Below are 11,538 nucleotides of genomic sequence, written 5' to 3' on the forward strand. Positions count from 1 at the left end.
TGCGCAATGGAAACTATAGTTGGCCCCTTTAATTATACCTGTTTACCTAAAAATTCAAGAACATTGCAATTTCATAAAGCCAGTTCTCCAAGACCTGAACTTTTACCAGACATTTTTTAAAAGGATATGAAGCACCAAGTATTTATTTTATTTTAATGCTTCAAATTAAAACTCAGGTGTTGATTAATCAATTGGTATATCTACAGGACCACATTTGATGCATAAACTGAACCGACTTCTTTACTTACTTACTTACTAACTAATGAATGTGCATGTTTAGCATGTGCTAGATCCATTATGACGTCATAATTAATTCAATGTCATCTTTTCCCGTACTTTACAGCTTCAATAGAAATAAGTTGCATTTTGAAATGCACAGAATTCAATTCAAACTCATGCCGAAATGAAATAATCTTAAATCAATATATATATATTTTGGTAAGAATGTTAACGAAAATATAGTTCTTGACTTAGAGAAACATGTTTTCACCTTTCATTTACTAGATCTTGACTTAATTAAGTTGACAAATCCAAGACTATCTTGTGTAATGAAATTACAATGCATACAACTTACTGTTATTTACACATGTAACTATTTTGAAGAAATGCAAAAATACTAAGAAATCTTCAGTTGCCAAAAAACTAACCCTAACCCTAACCCAAAGTGTAATATCTTGAAGAAATGTTTCTAAGTCAAAGATGTTCATATGTTGTAGATCATGTATACATTTTTGTGATATTTATCATGAAATGATGTTCATTCCTTTTCATAATTATTTGTTACTTATTCATATTCTTGGTGTCTGATTTCAAATTTTCCATGAAATATGATCTTTTTTAAGAATAAGTTCAATTTTGATAAACATTTGAAAGTAACCCCAAACAATAATTTAAATATAAATCCCGTGTAAGTGCAAAAAGGTCAAGAATATTAGTATCGGTAACTGTAAACCATAGTGCTGTATCTATGTTTCAGAAACGTAACTATGCTAAACACTAAAAATATTCAATTGCGTTTGCAAAACATAGATTACTAGTATCTGATAAATACAGTTTCCACTATGATTTGTGAAACTATGATTAACAACTCTTAACTATGGTTTACGGTCGTAAATTATAGTTTGCAGAAGTGAATCTATATCTATGTCAGGGGCGGAAACAGGATTTGTGGTTGGGGGGGGGGGGGGTGGATAACTTTGTTGAGGCAAGGGGTCTGGGGGCCGCCTTAAGGCCCCCAGTGGGTCCAGGGCAAAGTCCTGGTGAATATTTCTCAAATCTCATTGTAATGCCACTACATGTATAATAAACGATTTAATGACTTACTATTATAGTGGTATAAGATAGTGATGTACCAAAGTACGATGCGTAACTGTTTAATACTAGTCATATCATACTTTGATATGGTAGGGACCCAGGGGGCGCCGCCCCCGGAAGCTCCTGGATTTCTGTGTATTTTAAGAGTAAAACAAGGCAGAATAACAGTGGTTTTGTTAGTTTTGTACCAAAATGTGGCATTATAAATATTAGTTACAGCATACTTTGAAAATTTTAGGGACAGGGGGGGGGCGTGGGCCCCCCCCCCCACGCCCCCCCTTAAATCCGCCAGTGTATATCTATCAACAAATTTTTTGTTAAGATTTTATTACAGACAGATTAAATTAGATTAACATTAGTAGTATAAACCGTCAAGCTAGGACCGCATTCTGATTGGCTGAGAGAAACCACGTGATCAGTTTTGATTGGTGGAGGGGATAGGTGGGTCAACTGAGTGCAGCCCCTGGGGGATAGGGGGGTGTCAAGGGAGTGCAGCCCCTGGGGGATAGGGGGGTCAACTGAGTGCAGTCCTAATCCAAACTAACCCTCCCCCTAGCCCTTACTAACCCTAACCCGTACCCCCCCTAGCCCTAACTAACCCTAACCCCCTAGTCCTAACTAACCCTATCCCCCTTAGCCCCCTCTAACCCTAACCCCTTTTTAACCCTAACCTAACCTATCCCCTAAATACGGAGTTGTTTACACTGTGTTTACATTGGTACGTTGGTACAACGTTTTGTTTATGCTAACTATACAGGTAAATGCACCGTGTGCAAAAAACATTACAAGAATGTCATTATGACGTCACGCTTCACAGTCTAGACAGCCTAACCAGTTCAAACTGGTTTTTTACTGAAAAAGACAAATAACAAAAACCTGGATTTTTTACTGAAAACAATAACAAATAACACACACAAGACAGATTATAACAAGAATCAATACGTTTTACCTGCGTTTTTATACCTGTTTGCATCAACTGTAAAGAACCGTGTGCAAAAAATTAGGGTCGTGTGCAAAAGAAATATACCTTTTACCTGTGTTTCCTTATATTCCTCTTGCATCATCTATAAAGTGCCGTGTGCAAAAAGTACGGTAAAACTTACCTATGCATTGTGACGTCATCCACGTCAGCGAGCTACCCTATGCATTATGACGTCATACACTTGTAAAATTAAAGTTTCATTTTCACTTTTGTTTCTAAGAAGTCAACATAGATTTTCAAAAAATGTAGGACTATCTTTTGTTTTTCCTCTCTTTTACTTTGATGATTGTTATGTTATGAAACTTTTCTTGTATAAAGCTCAATTTCTCTATGACCACGGAAGTAAACATCCTGATGCATTCTTGTCATGTGAATGTTGAGAGCGTGTTCATTTTTGAAATTTTGAAATCTCCTTTCTGACATATATATTCTACAGGTAAGTTTGTCTTATTTTTGTTTACATTTCCTATGAAGGTCATCTTTGCATTTAACCATGATTTATATGTAAAGTTCTATTTTGAATTTAAATACTGTATTTATCCTCATTTCATGTGATTTAAAGTTATATAACCTGCATGTAACTCAGAGTACATTTAATATTTCTATGATAGGTCATTCTATGATTGAATTTCAATCAGAAAAATATTCACTAAATTTTGATAAAATACATGGTATCTTTTTACATTTCTATCCCTTTTGTCTGTAAATTATTGCTTTACTTACTTTGTAAAATGAGGTTAAATGTGTATCACTGTATTGTATGATTTTTTCAGGATCAGCTGAGATGTTATTTCACTGGATTATTTAATGGATAGGCTTATTGGGCATATATTTGGATATCTCTGGTAAGTTTGTCTTGTTTTTTTTAATTGTTTACATTCCCTATGAAGGTCATATTTGCATTTAAGCATGATTATATGGTTAATTTAATTACTGTGTAATACTTATGTGATCTGTTGTCTCTAACTTACATTCATATAAATCATGATATAATTTCATAATTCATTATGTATGTTACCCATGGAATTCAGACTTACTAAATGGTGATCAAAGATATATTAATTAGGAATCTAATAAGAGAAAAGTAAGAATTTACAAAAGATTAATCCTAAATCATTTACTTTTTGTTTTGATTCTAAATATGTGTGATATATGGTATACATATATTTTCATTTTCACTTTTGTTTCTTGGTAATGAGCTTTTCAAAAAAAATGAAGGACTACATGTTGTACTGTGATGATGCTAAAAAAAAATAAAATATGTATTTTTCTGTATGCATTACTGATAGCTATTAAACCAAAATTGAATCTGCTGTTAATAAAAAGTCTTTTAGTGTCTAAATAATTAATTTAATAATCATTTTATTTGTGATATTAATACATTAGTTGTGCTTGTTTATCATCTATAAATAACATGATGAACTTTTCTCATCTCGAGTTAATGTTAAAAACAATTTGTTTTGAGTCTAAACAAAAATATTTTCATGATCTTTTTTGACATTGTACATGTTGTATTTAAACATGCATTGTTTCATGCAGTACTCTGTCATATTTAACAAAATGCTTTTATTTCTACAGTCATCAACATGGAATGTATGACTTCATCTTTATACAGTCGGGTCCGGGTTCGGCGGCCATGGCGAATCTCGGCAAGATTTTACCCCAGTGAAAAAAGACTTGTAATCCACCGTGTTGGTCTTTTAAAGTTGTTTCACATTGTTTATGATTGTGATTATGTTACCACTCACCTATATGTTTAATGTCGGCTATGCTAAATAGCCCATTTCTGTGAAATTTGAGATAATGTTTTGTCATGTGCTCAAAGTATGGCCTGCTATTCATGTCATCATTTAAAGTCTATCCTAAATAAACCTGTCTTAAAAAATACATTTTACAAATGACATTTAATATGATTAATTAGAGTAAAGAAATCCATATATATAAGAGATATTATTTTACATTACATTTATAAGAGGCATTGTCTCATGTAATTTAAATCATAATAACAAAATGGGTTTTATTTTCTATACAGTCCTCAACCTGGAAGATATGTTTTGTTCCTAACCATCTATAATCCATTCTCTATGAAGTGAAGCCTGGCTGCTGGTCTTCCTTTGGAAATACACAGTTTGTCAATCAACATAGAAACACACAAACTTGAAGGTAAAGTTTCAATGAGATACAATTGTAACTTTTATTTATTTATTTTGTTACATATGCATGTTTATATTTTGGAATTGATAAGTAAATGATATATGATTTTTTAAATAAAGAGGGCTTGGTGGTCATGGTCATGTTTAAACCATATTGATATCCTTCACAAGAAAAGGCATAAAAATTCATGATCAAATTTTAAAACTAAAATGTATGAAGTTTTTCTGTGCCAAATGATAGTTAACAGCTAAAGATAGCATATCTATGGAATAAGTTAAATATGGCTAATTTGTTAACCCCAGCTTCCTTAATAGCATAATTGGTAAAGATAGCAAGTTTTGACTTCAATTGCTTATGAATTCTCATTTTTTCATTTAATATTAACATTATATCACAGGGAAAGAATACTTTAATGTGGCTCATCAGGATGACCAGAAAAGAAATCTTAATGGCCCTCTTGACTATGTATAAAGACTGTAACCTTATAACTGATGTAAGATGATCTGATTGTGTGGAATTAAAATTTCCTGGTGTTTCTACTACCCAAGATCTTCTTATGAGTGCATGGGACTGCTGTAAACCTTCTGTTAAAGCACACCTTGGAGCATGACACTTTATTCATAAAAGGTACTTTCAATATCATTTCTATGAGTTTGTGTTCTTTCTTTTATAATAATCTAGTGTTATATCTCCTTTAACCTCATTAATATGTATGCTTCGAAAATCTTAGATCTGTCTGTATAGTTTCTTCACCTCTTTGAACACAAATACCCTGAATCAAACTTTTGAGGTAAACATCATAGAGACATCATAGATGATTATCAGAGTGTGTATCACAATCTTGACCATAAGGTCAATTTAAAATGGTCTAAGGCACAACAAATGAAAGTGAAAACTTTTTTTTTATTAGAATACATAATTTTGTAATAAAGAAATACTGGAAAAGTTACTCTCATAATAAGCCTCAATGTCCTCCAAGAGTTCAGTTTGGACTTCCTCCATTAATCCTTATATCTTGTAATCCTTGTATCTCCAATGATTTTGTGGGCTAAAAATCATGTGTCTTTTTAACAATCTTTTTTTCTGACAACTGTTTTCTCTTATCATCTATAAACTTGACTTCTTCTCTAGTCAAAGGTATTTCAGGGTAATCCAAGTAATTCTTACCCTCTTTTGGTAATAACCCAGATAGCATGACTACGTTGGCCCAACGTTGGCTAATGGTTGGACCGTTGGCGGATGGTTGGCGTTGGGTTTACAACGTGGGCCCAATGTTGGGCCAATGTCAACATCACACTATTTGACTCAGAGGTCGAGGTTGGTTGGGGACACAACGTTGGCCCAATGTTGGACCAATGTCAACATTACACTATTTTACTCAGAGACCGAGTTTGACTGGGGACACAACGTTGGCCCAACGTTGGGCCATTGTTGTTAGCTTGTCACCACTTAGTTGACGGATTTTGTTGGGAGTACAACATTGGTCCAACGTTGGGCCAACATTGGTGAATTACGCTCTTATTTTGCTATAGTTTGTTGGACATACAACGTTGGCCCAATGTTGGGTCAATGTCAAGATAACCCTATTTTACTCAGAAGATGAGGTGAGGACACTACAATAGCCCAACATAGGACCGCTGTTTACAACATTGGGTTTACAACGTTGACCCAATATTGGGTCAATGTCAACATTACAATATTTTACTCAGAGGTAAAGGTTGGTTGGGAAAACAACGTCGGCCCGACGTTGGGGCACTGTTGTTAGCTTGTCACCACTAAGCCATCAGATTTTATTTGGAGTACAACATTGGACCAACGTTGGGCCAACATCGATGAGTCACGACCTTTTTCAATACAATTTTTGGTATAGACAACGTTGAACCAACATTGGAATGAATTCATAATTCAGGAAGCATGTAAAATGTTTGTTATAAAATGAGAAAAAAAGATGGAAAGTGAAAAAAGAAATACTTATTTATATTCATTTAATGTTACATATATACCATGAGTAATTTCAACACACGCATAACGATGTATATCAAGTGATATTTTTAGTTTGTGAAACTTTAAAATATGTATAAATGTTAAAACACTTCTATAATTCTATGAAATACATGTTTTAGAGAAAAACATAACATATAAATTTAACTTAAAGTTAAACAATAATAAGTTAATAAAATTAACATGCATATAAAAAAAAATATACAAGGCGAACAAAACACATACTTTCTAAAATGTTGCATTTAGGGGGCATATCCTAAGATAAGAGAACATTTTCTGACCAAGCAATTAGGACAGAGTTTTTCATAGCATGAGACTGGCCAGTTTCTATGGTAATTGTGATATCTGATAGGACAGGATGGTCAAATCTGCATCCTCTTAGCACGCCTAACATTTTAATCTCGGATGTTTCCTACAGCAGAACGTTGAAGATTTTATGCTAAAAGAAAGCTTTGACATGTGAATGTGGATTTTTAGAACTATGTCCAGACATTCAAATACGGAAATGTAAGTGTTTTTTCATATTTTTAAACACAACGAAAATTTAAATTTTGTTTCATGCAATCTTTATCTTTTCTAAGCTTGCTTTAGTCAGGTCAGTCGCTAATCACTGCATGTGTACTTTCTGTATAAAACGTACAAAATAAAATGTATCATTGATCTATGTTAATTATTACCTTAATCAAAATTTATTTGTAAATTTCACTTTTAGATATCTTTGAAATTTTGGCTGGGTCAGTTTCGTTTCATAAATTTCTCTTATATTTTCTACCATTAGAAAAAGAAAGCTTGGAATTGTTACTTTGCGTTTCACATGTTTCAGGGAAATCAAATCTCTTAAGATTAAAGTTCTAATTTTATTTAATTAGTGGAAATAACTTGGTAAATGAAGAGGAGAGTATTTGCTGCCATGTTTTTAAAACAAAATTGCAAAGAATTCCATTTGAAGACAGATAAAGAAAACCGGCTTTTTCAAAGATGACGGGAATTTAAAAAGTAAGTAATAAAATTAACGTGCTCCGTTCCCCTGAAAAATACTATTAGTTATACATCATAATAATGCAGAAAAATTGTAAAAAATATATCTAAGTTAAAAAAAAGTCACACCCAAAATTACACATGTTAAATCTTTTAATAATCGAATATTCTTTGTAGTTATAGTTTCGAATACACAATCAAATAAAAATACTATAAACTTGTGTAAATTAGGTACTGCATTTCTCTTTCTTTTTGCACAATAAAATTGATTTATTTTTCATTTAAAGGAGCTGTTCGAATTACCCGCTTGTATGCCGAAGTAATTTCTATGGAATTTCACTGCGTAAGATCGTGAAGGAAGAATAAGAATAGACAGGAAAAGAAAATTCAAAAATACAATGGAGGACAGTGATTGGTTATTAACCTGTTAATAAAAAGTGTATATAAGTAAAATAAGTGAAATTTATTCTACTATATATATACAAATTTCAATCTAAATAAGGGGCAACCTTTTTTTTTAACTGTATTAAAAAAAATTGTTATTTCAAACTTCCATTTACTTTCCTTGTATAGAAACAATAAATTTATCTTTGATAATTTATTTTGTTTTGATAAATTGTAGGAAGTTTATCAAGTCAGATTTTACTTGTAAATTTAGTAAAGCTAACTTGTATTTTCAAGTAGGATTGGTGGTAGATATTTTTCTGATTGTAGAGACGATCGGATTTGTTAATATACAGATTTCTAACAATAAAATGTTTATACACATTGGGCCAATGTTGGTCTAATATATTGGGCCAACATTGGGCCAATGAGGAAACTTACATTGGGCCAACGTCATTTGCCAACATTGGCCCAACGTTCTTGATGACGTTGGGCCAACATTGGCCCAATGTCGCATTCATTGGTCCAATGTTGGCGCAATGTTGGGCCAATATCTGTAGAAATAACACTCTACATTGGGCCAACGTTGGCCCAACATATCGGGCCAACATTGGGCCGATGAGCAAACTTACATTGGGCCAATGTCATTTGCCAACATTGGCCCAATGTAACCGATGACATTGACCCAACGTTGGCCCAATGTTAGCATGCTATCTGGGAAATGGTTATATTCTTCATTTGCTTCTTCTGCAATCAAGGGTCTTTCTATGTAATCTCTAACAACATTAGGATCACCCTTTTCTGGACATAATTGGTTATATTCTTCTTGAGAAATGATCTCAATAGTGCCATCTTTTTTTATTTTAACTGGTATACCTCTGTCTACATCTTTCTCTGAAAGAATTCTCTCTCCAAACTGAATTTTACTTATTCCTTTACTCTTTTCTTTACTAGAGGTGTTACCCATGGTTAATATGAAAAGTCAAAATCTTATGTTACAACTTGTATTTATACCCTTTTTGTCTATATTTAGAATTCCATCAAGCTTATATTGCATTACAATTTTTCTTTTTTCAACTAAGACATTATTTTTTTTATTTTTTCAGGATTCTCTTGTGAGGGCTTATGGAAATGATCTATGTCTACTCTTAGAATGGTGAAAGACTATCAGATTATGCAAAGATTAACAGAATATCCTCTCTTGGAACACTGAAACAAGAAAACCGAACTTAAGAGGATGGAGGATTTAAGAAGCACATAGATAAATATGATTTCCAGCGAATTTATCCAGTACAATCATAGACTGGTTTACGGGATTACAAAGAAAGGACTCAGGATGGTATCTTTCACTGTCAGACACTGACTATGGATAAAGTGTAATCATTTATCAAACTGAGATCTAGTCAAATCAAGTATTGAAAATATGATTTTCTGATAGCATGAGCTCTTTAAAAACTTATTCTCACAGACCTCAAAGTATTTGAAAGTGACTTTCATTTTTAGCAATTCATATTGAAGACTGTTGTTATGTATGGGAATTACACATTAAAACCTTTTATTTTTCATCTAATTTTTACAACCCCCCCCCTAGAAATTAACACAGATATCCAGATGCTGGATTTAATGTTATTATTAAATTTCCTGGAATTGTAAATATATTTTGTTTGTGTATGTATCATGTTTAATTTTAAATTTAAAATTGGTCTCAATAAGACCCACAATAAAGATGCAAGTGTCCCATAATCTGTGTTTTAATAATATCTTGAATATCTTTATTATACCATATTCATTATACTAATTACATAAAGAATGGTTATAGGAATACACTCTGTTGTTAAGGACACTTTGTCAAGGTCAAAGCATAAGATTATTGAGATGACTTCTTTGACAATAATTTGTAACTTACAAACTTCACATCATAAGTACACACTCAGATGAAGAATTAATAAGATATTTCTATAGAGTTTTTGGATCATTTACTCCTGGGTAAAAGTTAATTACTGAGATTACTGATTTGAGTCCTGTAATGCAATAACTTAAACATTGTGTAATAACTTATAGACTTTATAAAAATTAGGTGCAAATTCTTAGGAAAGGAATGAAATGTTAATCAAATGTACAATGTTCAAAGCTGTTTATATGACCATTACTATGTAATACCTTGGGTTTCTGTAAAAATCCTATATTCACTACATAGATAAAGACCTGTATAATATATATTTTAAACTATGCTGAAGGAAAAAAAAGTCAAAAGCTCTCCCCTTCATCTCTTTCATATTCTGTCATACACAACAATAGATAAATTGCAGTCTTATAACAAACTGATGTCTAATCAAATCCTAGAATTGATATTGTGATTTTCTGATAGTATATGAGATCTTTAAAAAATAATTCCCAGACTTCAAAGTATCTAAATTTGACTTTTATTTTTACTAATTCATATTGAAGATAGTTGTTATGTATGAGAAGTATACATTTAAACCTTTTATTTTTTCATCTTATTTCTACAACCCCTAACAAATTACACAGATGTTTTAAAGCTAGATTTGGTGTAATTATTACCTTCCTGGAACTTTAAAAAAAAATTTGTTTGTGTATGTGTGTGTCCTATTTTGAATTTAATAGGTCTCAATAGGACCCCCATAAAGATGTAATAATATCTTGAATATTTCTATCATCCCATAGACTTCATGCTTATTACACAGTACAGGTTAGAGTAATACACTTAGTTTTATAAGACACTTTGTCAGGGTCAAAGCATGAGATTATTGAGATAACTACCTTTGACAATAATTTGTAACCTGCAAACTTCACATCATAAGAAAAGAAAGATTCTGAGATGATCTATAGATTTTTGGATCATTTTTCTCCTGGGTAAAATTTAGTTGTTGTGACTTTTAACATTTTGTGATAACCTAGAGACTTTATTTTAGCTTTATTGGGTGGCATAGCATATTCTTTGGAAAGAATTGAAATGTAAATCATATGCACTATGTTCAAGGTTGTTTAAAGACTATTACTATGTAATACTTTAGAATTCTGTAAAAATCTTATAATCACTGCGTAGATAAAGACTGATTGAAATAATTTATGTTTTGAAATAAGGTTTAGAAAAAAAGGCAGGAATGTGGATATGACTTTTATTCAAATGGTGCAGTACAGCAACTCTGGTGATTTACATATATTCAGTCATAAATAGATAGGTATTGGGAAGACTCCTCTAGATTTTGAAATTTTCATTCAAAAGTATAGAATTTTTTTTTAAGTTTGAAAGATTTCATTCCTGGGTATTCAGCATATATTGAGGTTTTGTCTTAAATTTGTTTGCTTATGTAATCAATAATTTGAGAATACTCAAATTAGGTAATATATGAGAGAATAAACAAGAAAATCAGGTTTGAAAAATGGTTTTTACAATTAATAAGGGGTTCTTTTATATATTTAATCTATAAGTAAATTCAGTCTATACAATTAAGGTATTTCTGTATGAAATAAACTTGCATTTAAGCATTTTAAGTCTATTGTAAACATTACTTTAACCACTTTTTAAAAAAATGATTAGATTCACTGTCAGCATGTTATTTCCTATAAAATAAATGAGAAAACAAACAATTTAATTTGAGTCAGTTACTTAATGTAAATAAGAAGCATTGGAAATTGGGAATATTTCACAAAGTTTAATAATAATAATTAATTTATACAAATTTTATTCACATAAGTGAATG

General features: G+C 31.7%; 1 long non-coding RNA gene across 2 annotated transcripts; it reads left to right on the plus strand.

Annotated features, from left to right (window-relative positions):
• The first annotated feature begins 2,550 nt into the window (after nt 1–2,550).
• Nucleotides 2,551–9,096, plus strand: LOC134248965 (uncharacterized). 2 transcript variants are annotated; one of them, XR_009988172.1, is made up of 6 exons: nt 2,551–2,732; nt 3,070–3,141; nt 3,875–3,987; nt 4,329–4,459; nt 4,848–4,943; nt 8,920–9,096. It is a non-coding gene; the product is annotated as an uncharacterized LOC134248965 (long non-coding RNA). The 2 variants fall into 2 exon arrangements; XR_009988171.1 differs by lacking the exon at nt 4,848–4,943 and having other exon boundaries at nt 2,560–2,732; nt 8,920–9,087.
• The last annotated feature ends 2,442 nt before the right edge of the window (nt 9,097–11,538 follow it).

Source organism: Saccostrea cucullata, unplaced genomic scaffold (genome assembly GCF_032062105.1).
Source record: "Saccostrea cucullata isolate Sc308-1 unplaced genomic scaffold, CSIRO_AGI_Scuc_v1 ctg2120, whole genome shotgun sequence".
NCBI lineage: Eukaryota > Metazoa > Mollusca > Bivalvia > Ostreida > Ostreidae > Saccostrea > Saccostrea cuccullata.